Source organism: Notamacropus eugenii, chromosome 5 (genome assembly GCF_028372415.1).
Source record: "Notamacropus eugenii isolate mMacEug1 chromosome 5, mMacEug1.pri_v2, whole genome shotgun sequence".
Taxonomy (NCBI): Eukaryota; Metazoa; Chordata; class Mammalia; order Diprotodontia; family Macropodidae; genus Notamacropus; species Notamacropus eugenii.
In genome coordinates, this window is record NC_092876.1 from 65428426 (window position 1) to 65442170 (window position 13745).

Here is a 13745-nt window from a genome sequence, read left to right on the forward strand (position 1 = left end):
CCATTCTAGAAAGCAATTTCTAACTGTGCCCAGAAAGTTACCAAACTATGCTTTTTGACTCAGAGATATCACTACTACCTAGGTCTATACCCCAAAGAGACCCAGGGACTCATATGTACAAAAATATTTGTAGCTGCCCCTTTTGCAAATGGCAAAGAATTTGAAACTGAAGGGATGCCCATCATTTGGGGATTGGTTGAACAACTTTATATATAAATGTAATAGGATGCTATTTTGCAGAAAGAAATTAAGGAGATGGTTTCAGAGAAACCTGGGAAAACTTGTATGATGAACTGATGCAGAGTGAGATGAGCAGCACCAGGAGAACACCATAAATGATGATAACAACTTTAAAAGGCTTAATTAACTGTGATCAATTAAATGTGATCAACTGGGAATGCCCACTCATTGCAAGAGATCTCTCGGTGAAACTCATGCTATGTACCTCCAGACAGAGAGGTGATGTATTTAGGCTACAGATTAAGACAGTTTTTGGATATGAGCAATGTATATTTGTTTGGCTTGACAATATTTTGTTACAAGGAGTTTGGTTTTTTCTTACGGTGGTGGAGCGGGAGGCTGGTGGAGAAGGAAAGAAAATGGATTTTTGTTAAATGAAAAAAATGCAGTGATACACAACACACACACACACACACACAGACGCACACATATACACACACGTTTTCTAGGAGGTTTGGGGGCACTAATTCCTCCAGCGATCAGCATTATGTAGGAGGTAGTATTTGGACTAAATTTTGAAGGGAACTAGGGATTCTAAGAATAGAAGTTAAAGAGGGAAATGAGAGATGTATAGAGCATTAAGGGAAGTAATGTAACAAGCATTAATTAAGCACCTACTATGTGCCAAGCATTGTGCTAAGTATATCACAAATGTTTGATCCTCACAATGACCCTGGGAGGGAGGTGCTCTTATTGTCCTTATTTCACAGTTGAAGAAACTGAGGTAGATAAAGATTAAGTGACTTGCCCAGGGTCACATAGCTAGTAAGTGTCTGAGGGCAGATTTGAACTCACGAAGATGAGTCTCCCTGACTCCAGGCTTGGCACTCTATCCACTATGCCATCTAACTGCCCCTCCTACAGTTGCAAAAATGATAACCCTAAAGCACAGATCTGTTGATTCACCTGCTCAGAACACTTTAGTTACTTCTTCTTGCCTTTAGGATAAAATATCAACTCCTCGGTTTGGCATTTAAAGCTATTTACAATCTGTTACATCTTTCCAGACTTGTATCATAGGCAGCTAGGTGGCACAGGGGACAGAACATCGGACCTGGAAATGAGAACGGAGAGGAAATGGTCAACAGCAGAGGCTCATGAGCATTGCCAAATGACTCAGAGGTCGAGAGTGGGGATTGAGAAAAAAAGATTTTGATGAAGATTATCATTGGTGACTTTGGAGAGAGTATTTTCAGTTGTTTTAAGACTGGAAACCAGATTCCAAAGTTCAAAAAGGAAATAAGAATCCTGTTTACCCTCCATCACTCCACCATTTGGTCTAGCCAGTGCCTTATCTTCGATAGTCATACCTTACCAGGAAATGAGAAAACTTTATGAATTCAGGCCCCTACTTAGGATATATTGTTCATATCCTTTCCCAAATCAAGAAAATATATTTTACAGCAAGTTTTATAGGATCCAGTCTTCAACTACTTTTTTAAAAATTGAAAATTCTAACATTTTCTCTGACTTTCTATTCACTGCCTTCAACCATGACTTTCATTAGGTACATTCTCCTTCTCTCCTTCACATACACACACATATATATTCTCTATATGTATGTGTATATACACACATATAATATTTCAAATAGTATGTAATAAAAGGACTAAGAGATGAGAAAGGAAGGAAGGTATGAGAATAGATGGGATTCTCGAGGCTTTTGGTTATGAAGAGGAGTTGAGGGAATGATAGGGTCAAGTGAAAGTTTTAGGCAACTGGTTTGTCTGTAAGCAGCAGGGAACTAGATGATTGAGAGGGGAGAGTGATTGTGGGAACAGTCTGTATAGAAGAGACAGGTCTGGGATTGAAGGAACAGAGACAGGGGTTGGCCTTGGCTGTACTGGCACAAGGCATCTTCTGTCTCCCCTTGCCAGCCTGATCTAGCTGAGATGCAGAGAACCGCAGTGAAAAGAGCAACCGTCCCTTCGACTTCAAGCTTCCTGTCTCCTGCTCCACCTCTCCTTTGAGGGAAGAGGAGGCCCACCTTCCACTTAATGATGAACATTCTCATGCCTGGTCATATCCTTTCCATCCCAGTGACCCTGAATTCCTGTAGGTCATCATTCAAACCACACAACTCTTCTGATTGGGTCCAGTACAAGTGGATGGTGCACAGCCTCACCTGAGCCCTCCCTGCTGCCAGGCAGTCCTGCCACACCTCCCTTATCAGTTTCACAGTAGCTCTTCCAAACCTTTTCATCTTTTCTCAGACTTGTCATGGTTCCTCCTCTCTCCACCACTGAGAACCTTGCCTCCTAGTTTACAGAAATGATTCAAGCCATTTTCTGTCTAATCCCTCTTCCTCATCTCCTATCATTCAGATGCCTTCTGCCACTCTCCTCCTTCGCCCCTGTCTGAGTGGAGCAACAAGGTTGGCAGCCAAATTACGAGGGCTGGAAATGAGAGAAAGTGGAGGAACTCACTGTAGCCTTTTTGAGGAGTTGGATTACAAAGAGCAGAGGAGAAACAGGATGATGGTTAGCAGGGATGGGATGATCAAGAGTGGGTTTTTTCAGTTAAGGGGAGACACAGGCATGTTTGTGAGCAGCAGGAAATGAGCCAGTGGAGGAGATTGAAAATTAGTGAAAGAGTGGGGAAGACAGAGAGGGCAACTGGTCTGAGGGGAGGGCATAGAATGGGATCTCTTGAACAGCACAGGAGTTAGTTCCTGCCTGGTACACTCTCCAACTGCTGACCTTGCAGGCTTCCTTTAACTAGAATTTTACCTTCTACAGGAAGCTTTCCCAAAATTCTCTGGTGCTTTTTAAATTATTTCCTATGTATCCTGCACAGAGCTTGCTTTGTGCATTTGTATTTGCACATTGTCTCCCTCTTAGATCTTTAACTCCTTGAGCACAAGGTCTGTCTCTTGCTGCTTTGTGTATCCCTAGCACTTAGCACAGTGTGGCACTTAGAAGGCACTTAATAAAAGTTTATTGAATCAATGAATAAAACAGTGATCAGGAGTTAATTTGAACCTGAAAATCCTATCCCCTCATAATAATAGCTAACATTTATACAGCACTTCCCTTGTGCCAGACATTGTGCTAAACATTTTACAATTATCATCTGATCTGATCCTCACAACAACCCTGGGAGATGCTATGACTCACCCCATTTTATAGTTGAGAAAACTGAGGGAAGCAAAGTTTGGGTGACCTTCCCAGGGTCTCACAGCTAGGAAGTGTCTGGACTGAATTTGATCTCAGGTCTTCCTGACTCCAGGAAGCACACTCAGTGTGCTAAAGCACCATCCAGCTGTGTAGACAATATTCCAGGGAGTAGATAGACCTTAGATCAGTACCCCCTCTTTCTAAGGAGAGCAGACTCATTCTTGGCTCCAACCTCTTGCTTACTCTCCTGGCAAGAGTTAAAGTTTCCCTTGGAAAAGGGCAAGAGGGGAGGAGGTTAGAGATGTCTATTCGGCCTCCCTTTGAGTCACATGGGGACACCTCCATATAGGTGGGGGACAGCCCTTGCCATAATTACATGAGAATGGCCTAGACCTTATAGATAAGATGTCCAAACTTTCTTTGGATTTGGGAAGAGATGGGAATATACATTCCAGGTATACAGTATTAACCAGGTCCTAAATGTATAAGAGGTAGCTGGTAATGGGGAAAGGGCTGGCCTTGGGAGTCAAAAGACCAAAGTTCAAGACATGCACTGGTCATATGACTGTGAGCAGGTCACTTAACCTCTCAGTGTCCAAGGCAACTCTCTAAGACTAACTTTTAAGTAAATCGATGATCGGCATTAGGTGAAGGAATTTCCACACTGTGAGTCCTCCTTTCACTCTCTCTGTATGAAGCATGATTTAGAATCTGAGAGCTGGGTTGGGATCTTGGGCTATTTGATCCTTTTTTTAAAAAACTTGAGGCAGAAGGACTTCAGTCCACCTAAGTGAACCTAGTACAACCAGGAATTTGCAAACTCATTTGCATTCCAAATGTTCTTCCCACGGCTGTAACTAGTTGGGGCTGCTCTGCTCCAGAGCAGTTAGAGCAGAGGTAGAGAACCTGCAGCCTCAAGACCACATGTGGTCCTCTAGGTCCTCAAGTGTGACTCTTTGACTGAATCCAAACTTCGCAGAACAAATCCCCTTTATAAAAGGATTTGTTCCTTAAAACTTGAACTCAGTCCAAAGGCTGCACCCAAGGACCTAGAAGGCCACATGTGGCCTCAAAGTCACAAATTCCCCACCCCTGTGGCTTAAAACATAGAAAGTCGGAACTGGAGGAGACCTTAGAACATAGAAAGTAGTCAGAGCTGGAAGAGAACTTAGAACCATAGATTGTCAAGGTTAGAAATGACCTTAGCACCTGAGAACATTGCATTGTAGAGGTAGAAAAGACCTTCCATAGACCCTGGAATGTTACCTTGGGAGGGACCTTATAGAGTATCCTTTCTTTAAGCATGAATCTCAGTACAAAATCTCTAAGAAGTAATCTGCCTTCAGCAGTAGGGAACTGGTCCTTTACTCTTTCCCAATCTCCTAGGCAGCCCGTCTTATTACTAAGTGGTCACAAATACTGTAATACTGCTCCATATGAGTTGAAATCCCTGCACACGTTAGTAATGGTGAATTTGCAAGCACCTTTCCAGGGGACAGCAGTGGTTTTAGTCATCTATTTTAATAAATTATTTCCACACATGGGCACCTAGTTTGGGTAAGACCTTGTGCTAGGTCCTGGAAGGACCAGTCCTCAATCCTTTGAGTTTAATTTACTAGTTAATCAAGATTGACTATACTCATATGGACCTGACATTGTCCTAATGAAACCTAATGAACTAGCCTGTTTGCCTATGGCATTGGAAAGAGAAAAGAAGCTGAGCTCAGTCTGGTTGAGGTGTTGGGGCCAGGGGCAGTGATCATTTCTAATTTGTTAATAGAATTTGGCATCTAGCATGGAAAGTCTATTTTCCAAGGGTTTGGTGCTGAATAATTGTATTTTACTTTGGTGTTAAGATTTAATCTTCCTTAATAATTGAGATGGATATTTCACTTGCAACCTCAGCATATTTTTCCCCCCTTGGCTTTAAAACCTGTTTATGATGTGACATATTTGATGAAAGACCTTGATTTCCTGCTGAAGCTCAGTTCCCATGGTCATTAGCAGCAGTTTTAGAAGGCCTGCAGGTCCTTCTGTGCATAGAAATTAAAATCCATTGGTAGCCAAAAGCTATCTTCATATTAATTAGGGAACGGAAACCATGGAACCAATTTCTTAATGACTTCCTGCTTGGTTCAATTTTCTTAAATGTCTTTCTTAAAATAAAGCTTGGGGTTACAGCTTCCAGGAGATATGACCTAGGAAAATTTCAATTAATTCTCCTTTGGACTCTTATTCTAACGGAGCTCTGTGTGTTGTGGGGCCATGTCCAGTTGTCCTGATCCATATCTGGCTTCTGGACCCAGGTGGCTCCCGAGGAAAGACTGAGGCTGGTGACTTTGCACAGTCCTCCCTCACTTCAATCCAATTCACTTGCAAGTCATGGAATCACCTTCCTGATGTCATGGTCCTCTTCGAGAATGAAGACCAAACATTAACAACAGTTCTGTGTGCTAGAGTGAGGGAGAGGCACTATTTATTGTCTACCAGGCATGTGTTTTGACCCATAGAATAATCTGATCTGAAGGGTGGCAAGGGGTTCTATAATGGAGTCTTCTTGTGACTACAGAGCGAAATCTAAAGTGGCCAACTCCCATCCCCACTTCATAAGCCCATGAACACAACATTCATTCATTCATTCATTGAATAGATATTTATTTATCTACAGGGAAAACCCACCAAACTCCTACTTGAGCCTGTAGGAGAACATGTTTTTAGGTTTAAGGTGATTTTACAGCTGCCAGGGGCCACACATCACAACTTGACCTGTTCAAGGAGAGATATTTCCTGCACTGGTCATTTTCCTGCTACTGCTTTAAAGCTGCTCCATGTTCTGCTTTTCCATACCCTAAGCCCTTGGCTGCTATTATGCATTTATCAAACAATAATAGTTCATATTTAAATGGCACTTTATACTTTAGACAGCACCTTCTCCCCAACCACCTCTTTTGGGGTGGGATGGGAGCATATTTTTTTTAAGTGGGAGGAAGAGGATAGATTTATGATTTCTTTTTAAAAAATATTAATTTATTTTTAACATTCCTTATTAAAATTTCAAGTTCCAAATTCTCTCCCTTCCTCCAATTCTTCCCCATCTGCTGAGAAGACACGTGGCAGGATAACAATTATACTTGTGAAATCATACAAAACATATTTCCATATTAGCCATGTCACAAAAGTGAAAAAAACCCCAATACTTCAATTTGCACTCAGAGTACATCAGTTCTCTGATTGGAGGGGGACAGCATTATTTCCATTGGGAATCCTTTGGAATTGTCCTGGATTATTGTATTGATCAGAGTAGCTAAGTCTTTCATAGTTCAACGTCACTACAATATTGCTGTTTTCGAGTACGTTGTTCTCCTGGTTTTGTTTACTTCACTTTGCATTAATTCATATAAGTCTTCCCAGGTTTTCCTGAAACCATCCTGCTCATCATTTCTTATACCACAATAGTATTCCCTCACAGTCATATATCACAACTTGTTCAGCTTTCCCTCTGTTAATAAACATCTCCATTTCCAATTTTTTGCCACCCCAAAAAAGAGCTGCTATAAATATTTTTTTGTACAGATGTGTCCTTTCCCCTTTTTATTGATCTCTCTGGGACACAGACCAAGCAGTGGTATTGCTGGGCCAAAGGGTATGCATAGATTTATAGCCATTTGGGCACAGTTCCAAATTGCTCTCCAGAATGGTTGGATCAGTTTGCAACTCCACCAATAATGCAATAATATAGTTCTTTTTCCCTTATCCCCTCCAGCATTTGTCATTTTGTGTGATTCTGACTGTGGCTCCATGATATTTGAATTGTTTCTTTCTGGCTGCTTGCAATATTTTCTCCTTGACCTGGGAGCCCTGGCATTTGGCTTTAATATTCCTGGGGGGCTTTATTTTGGGATCTCATTCAGAAATTGATCAGATGATTCTTTCAATTTCTATTTTACCTTCTGGATCTATGATATTAGGGCAGTTTTCCTTTATAATTTCTTGAAATGTTATGTCTAGGACTTTTTTCTTTTTTAGGTAGTCCAATAATTCTATTTTCTAGGACATTTCTAGGACTTCACATTTTCTTCTATTTTTCATTCCTTAAGGAATTGTTTCCTTCAGTAAGTTTTTGTATCTCTTTTTCCATTTGGCTTATTCAACTTTTAAAGAGTATTTTTCTTTAGTGAATTTTTATGCCTCTTTTACCATTAGGCCAATTCTATTTTTAAAGCATTATTTTCTTCAATATTTTTTGTCCCTCTTTGACCAACCTGTTAATTCTCTTTTCATAATTTTCTTGCTTTACTCTCATTTCTCTTCCCAATTTTTCCTTTACCACTCTTATCTCTTTCTTGAAGTCTTCTGGAAACTTTGTTAGACTTGTATCCAATTCGCATTTTTCTCTGAGGCTGTGTTTGCTGCTGTTGTTGCCTTCTTCTGAGTTTCTGTTTTGGTCTTTCCTGCCACTGTAATATCTCTTTATGGTCAAGTTCTTTTTTTGATGCTTGCCCATTTTTCAGCCTGTTTTTTGCCTTTGAACTTTTTGTGAAAGTTGGGCTCTGCTCACCTGGAGCAGGGAGGCACTGTGCCAAGTTTTAGGCTTTTTTGGGCTGCTTATTGTGGTGGAGGTCTGCAAATTTTTGGTTCTTCCAAGGTGTTGTGATCCATGAAAAGATGTGATCACTGCTCTCCTGGTCTGTTATCATATGGGCCCTTGTTCCCCTGCAGTCTCAAACCCCTGCACTCTTCTTGGCTCTGGATCTGGGACCAGGGCCCTTGCTCCCTTGTGAATGACCACAAGTTCTCTTTTCCATTCTTGAACTGAACTCAGGATCCCTAATCCCTTGTGACCAACCAGAAGGACTCCTTTCCACTCTGAACCTGTGAACCACCAGGTTGCACCGTATGGGCAATGCAATAGGGTCCTGCACCCAATGTCAGCCAAAGGTCTCTTATAATCTCCTTCTGACCAGTTGTCCAACCCCCTTACCTTCTCTGGGCTGAGAGCTCCAGAAGATGTTACCTTCCCCAAGGCCCACACTGGTGCTGCTGCCTTACTTGGGGCTAGCTCCCACCCCATGTTACAGACCTCTCCTGCCAACTATGTAAGTTGTCTTAAGCTGGAAAAATGTCTCATCCTGACCTATTGTTGACTTTGCCACTCCAGAATTTGATTTGAGACGTTATTTTAAAGTTTTTTGGAGAGGAATATTGGGAGAGTCCAGATGGGCTGCTGTCTCTACTCCACCATCTAGCAGAACTGTGATTTCATCAGTTTAGGAACTCCCAGTGAGCAGATAGACTCAAAGAGTTGTTTGAGAGCACCTAAAGTTTGTGATTTGCCCAGGGCTGCATAGCTAGTACATGCCAAAGGTGGGTGTTGAAACCTGGTCTTCCTCAACATCATCTCTATTGATGTTCTTCAACCCCCTAACTTCCCAGCCCCTCAGTCTTCTCAACTCCCATGACCTAAGCCTCAGCCCCATGTACACAGGGTTGATTAAACTCTTCACTTGGCCATCATCCATAAGGATTCTAATCCCTGAATTCCTTTAACTGCTCATAATCTCCAATGATTTCTGATCTCCCTGCCCCTTATTTATCCTCCCCTATGCTCTCCTCCCTTTTTATAGTCATCCTTTTATTAGTCAATTCAACTCTGCACTGTGGTCTACTCCCAGGTGCCATTGCTGCTCATGCCTTGGACTGCTCCCACCATATCCTTCTCCTGATCTTGTTCCTTTATGGCTTAACTGAGTGGGGGGAAGCCACAAAACCATACTGCAAGCGTTCACTACAAACTTAGGTTATCTAATCTCAGTTGAACCCTCACTGATGAAAGTTCCCTCTGCTCTAATTGACTCTCTGTTGTACTGCCCACAGTGGCTGTGCTAAGCCTCTTCAGCTCTCCCCAAGTCTCCCACAGAGTCCTCTCCCTTAACCTGCTCAGATGAGGATATCACTTCTTATTTCACTGAGAAGGACCATTCACCTTGAGCTCCCTTTTCTCCCCATTGCACATCTCACAGTCTCTTTACATCATTCCCTACTATCTTTTCCTTTACTCGAGTCTCAGAAGAAGAGATGGTGCTTCTAATCAAGACCAAGGCCTCTATGGGGGCCATATATTCATTCCCTCCTATCTTGTCCAGCAGATTTCCCCCCACAACCAACCCACCTCTTATCTTCAACCTCTTCTTGTCTATTGGCTATTTCCTTTCTACCTACATACATATATGTATACATGCATACATATATACACAAGACTCCCCCATGCTTAAAAAAAAAAAAACTCTTATTAAATCTCACCATCCCTGCTAGCTATTGTCCTCTATCTCCCCTTCCTTTCTCAGGTCAACTCCTTGAAAAAGTTGTCTGCACTCACTTGTCTTCACTTCCCCCCCACATTCTTTTCTAACCTTTTGTGATCTGACTTACCACATGATCTGTCATCTGTCAAATCAAATGGCTTAGAGGTAGATCCAAAATGGCAGAGTAAAAGCAGAGACTCACATGACCTCACCCAAATTCCTCTCCAAACAACTTTAAATAATTCCTCAGAATGAATTCTGGAGTAACAGAACTCACGGAATGATGAGATGAAGCAATTTTCCAGTCCAAGACAACCTAGAATGTCTGTAGCACCAGGGTGAGAGTCGAGTGCGGTTCAGTTCAGGCAACAGCCAGCAAGTCAGCAGTAGGCCTTAGGGACAACTGAATTGGCAGCAATGGCTTCTGGATCTCTCAGCCCACCTGTGATAAGGAGTCAGACAAGTGGCCAGAAGAAGATTATAAGGGTCCCTTTGTTGGCCCTGAGTGTAGGACTCTGTTGTATTGTTCATAATCAGATCTGGGTCACATTCCCAGGTTTCAGTCCCAGGGCGAGGATTAGCACTAGGACACCGCAGCTTGTGACCACAGGGGAGTAGGAATCCTGGTCATGGTCTCAAAGAGGAAAAGGGTGCTTGTGGTCACTCAGAAGAACAGTAAACTCACGTCTCTTTAGATCATACCACCTTGGAAGAAACAAAAACCTACAGACCCCCAGAACTTGTCCTGACAACAACTGCACAAAAACCTTGACCCCCTCCACTGCAGGAGCACAGCCCAGACAATAAAGTCAATGCTATATCCAGAGTCTCAAAGGAAAATGTCAATTGTTCTTAGGCCCCAAAAGAATTCCTGGAAGAGCTCAAAAAGGATTTTAAAAATCAAATAAGAGAAGCAGAAGAATTGAGAAAAGAAATGAGAGAGAAAAGAAAACAATGAAAAAAATCAGCATCTTGGTAAAGGAGGCACAAAAAATATTGAAGGAAATAATATCTTAAAAAACAGAATAGGTCAAATGGTAAAAGACACACAAAAATCCACTGAGGAGAACTCCTTAAAAAGTAGAATTGCCAAATGTAAAAGGAGGTACAAAAGCTCAATGAAGAAAATAATTCCTTAAACTAGAATTGGGCAAGTGGACGCCAATGATGCCATGAGATATCAAGAAACAATAAAATCAAATCAAAAGGATGAAACAAATAGAAGAAAAGGTGAAATATCTCGTTGAAAAAAAAACTGACCTAGAAAATAGATCCAGGAGAGATAATTTAAGAATTATTGGACCACCTTAAAGTCATGATAAAAAAAAGAGCCTACGAATCATCTTTCAATAAATTATAAAGGAAACTGCTTTGATATTCTAGAACCAGAGGATAAAAAGAGAAATTGAAAGAATCCACCAATCACCTCATGATTTTGTCTCATTTTATCCCCTAAACAATTTTGGGAGTTAGATGCTATTTTTATCCCTGTTTTACAGTTGAGGGAATTGTGCCCAAGGTCACACAACTAGTAAAAGTGCCTGAGGCAGTATTTCAACTCAGACTCTAGGTCCAGTGCTCTATCCACTATACCACTGAGCTGCTTATATAGGGGAACAAGGGTAGGGAAGGATATTGAGTTTGAAAAATTATAGGGAAGGTGAGTGGAGACACTGGGACTTGTTCAGTGGTTTCAGTCATGTTTAACTCTTCATGATCCCATTTGGGGATTTCTTGGCAAAGATACTAGAATGGCTTGCCATTTCCTTCTTCATCTCATTTTACAGATGAGGAAACTGAGGCAAACAGGGTGAAGTGACTTGTCCAAGGTCACACAGCTACAAAATGTCTGAGGCCACATTTGAATTGAGGTCTTTCTCATTTCCTCACTCAGTGCTCTGTGCCCTGTGGAGCTGCCTAGTCGCCACTGGGACACTAAAACAATTGACACATTCCTTCCAGGAACAACGGCAGTATTGGATTGTGGTCTTGGAGAGTTGTCTTGGGGCACTAAGAGATTAGGTGATTTGCCTAAAGCCACTCAGCCATTGTGTCCAGGGCTTCCTACCTGACCTCCAGCCAATACAGCTCTCCCTCCCAAGAAGCAGACATAGACATCCATAATTTAAGTGAGAATATAAATGCATCAGAGGGCTACAAAGCACTAGGAATTTGGAGGAGAGCAGCCCAGGGGAGGTAGAGAACAGACATTTCTCAACACCAAAAGCAGGTGCACTCCTTGGACCTTCATCTCTGTTTCTCCCCAAATCTCATTGTCCTCCACTTTGTAAATATCTCATCTGACTCCCACAACAACTCCATGAAGTAATCCCATATGGGGTCTTGACCCATAGTTTAAGAACCATTGAGGGGGCTGCGAGTGGAAAAAGTTTTTTTTTTCATTTTTAAGAATTTTAATTAATTAATTAGTTTTCAGTTTTCAACAATCACTTCCATAAGTCTTAAATTTTCTCCCCCTCCTTTCCCCCCTCCCTCCCCGAGATGGCATGCAATCTTATATGAGTTCTACACATACAATCTTATTGAACACATTTTCACATTAGTCATGTTGCATAGAAGAATTAAAAGAGTTGGAACACTAATCAGCTGTGAGCTGATCCAGCCATTCTGGAGAGCAATTTAGAACTATGACCAAAGGACTACAAAAATGTGCATACCCTCTGACCCAGCAATATCGCTTCTAGGATTGTATCCCAAAGAGAACATAGAAATGGGAAAGGGCCCTACATGTACAAAAACATTTATAGCAGCTCTCTTTGTGGTGGCCAAGAACTGGAAATTGAGGGGATGCCCATCAATCGGGGAATGGCTGAACAAGTTGTGGTATATGAATGTAATGGAATACTATTGTGCTATAAGAAATGATGAACAGGAAGACTTCAGAGAGGCCTGGAAGGACCTATGTGAACTGATGCTGAGTGAAAGGAGCAGAACCAGGAGAACATTGTGCACAGTAACAGCCACAATGTGTGAGGATTGTTTATGACAGACCTAGCCCTTCATAGCAATGCAAGGACTTAAAACATTCCCAAAGGACTCGAGGCAAAATGCCATCCACATCCAGAGAAAGAACTATGAAATTGGAACTCAGAATGAAGCAGACTATTTTCTCTTGTGTTATATTTTATTTTGTCTTGTTCTCATGGAAAAAGTTTAAGGAATCCTGAAGTAGATGAGGCAGGTAGTGGTTAAATGACTTGCTCAGGGTCCTACAGCTACTAAGTGTCTTAGGTCACATTTGAATTCAGGTCTTATATGAGGCCAGGTGTACTGCTCCAAAGGGGACTGGGAGGGGGGAGAGGCAGCTAGATGGCACAATGGATAGGGCACCAGACATGAAGTCAGGAAGACCTAAGTTCAGATCCAGGCACAGACGCTTACTAGCTGTGTGACTATGTATGAGTTATTTAACCTCTTTTGTCTTAGTGTCCTTATCTGTAAAATGGGGACAATAATAGGACCAGGGCGGTTGTTGAGAGGACCAAATGAGATCATTGTGGAGTGGCACATAGAAAGTTTTCTCTGGTTGTTGACTTTAATTATTAGATAGATGCAGTCATAGATGATATACAGAAAGGGATGGACAGACAGATGGATAGACAGGGAGAGACAGAGGGGGAGGGATCAATACGGGGGAGGGATAGGTAAAATAGACAAAGCTGGATAGATAGATAGACAGAGGGGGTTGGATGATTAGAGCAGATGAGCATTTATGAAGGGCTCACTGTGTGCCAGGCTGAGTGCTAAGCCCTCGAGGAGCTTATGTTCAATGGGGCAGGACAACACATGAAAGGAGGCTATGGGGGCTGGGTGGACAGGAAGCCTGGCTTGGAGCTGGCATCAGGATGAGAGATGAGGTCCATCGAGTGCTAGGCCACAGAAAGTCACCAAGGAGATGCCAGGGTGGCTTCAGGGACAGAGTCCTCAGCCCCTGTGGGGAGGACTGGGGTTGATGGCTGGAGGGGATGGAAGGTTTAGTTAACTTCTCAGAGTTTACAGTCTACTGTAGAGAATAACTGATCACATCACTTCTATGCTTTAAAAAACCAAAACGAAACAAAACAAA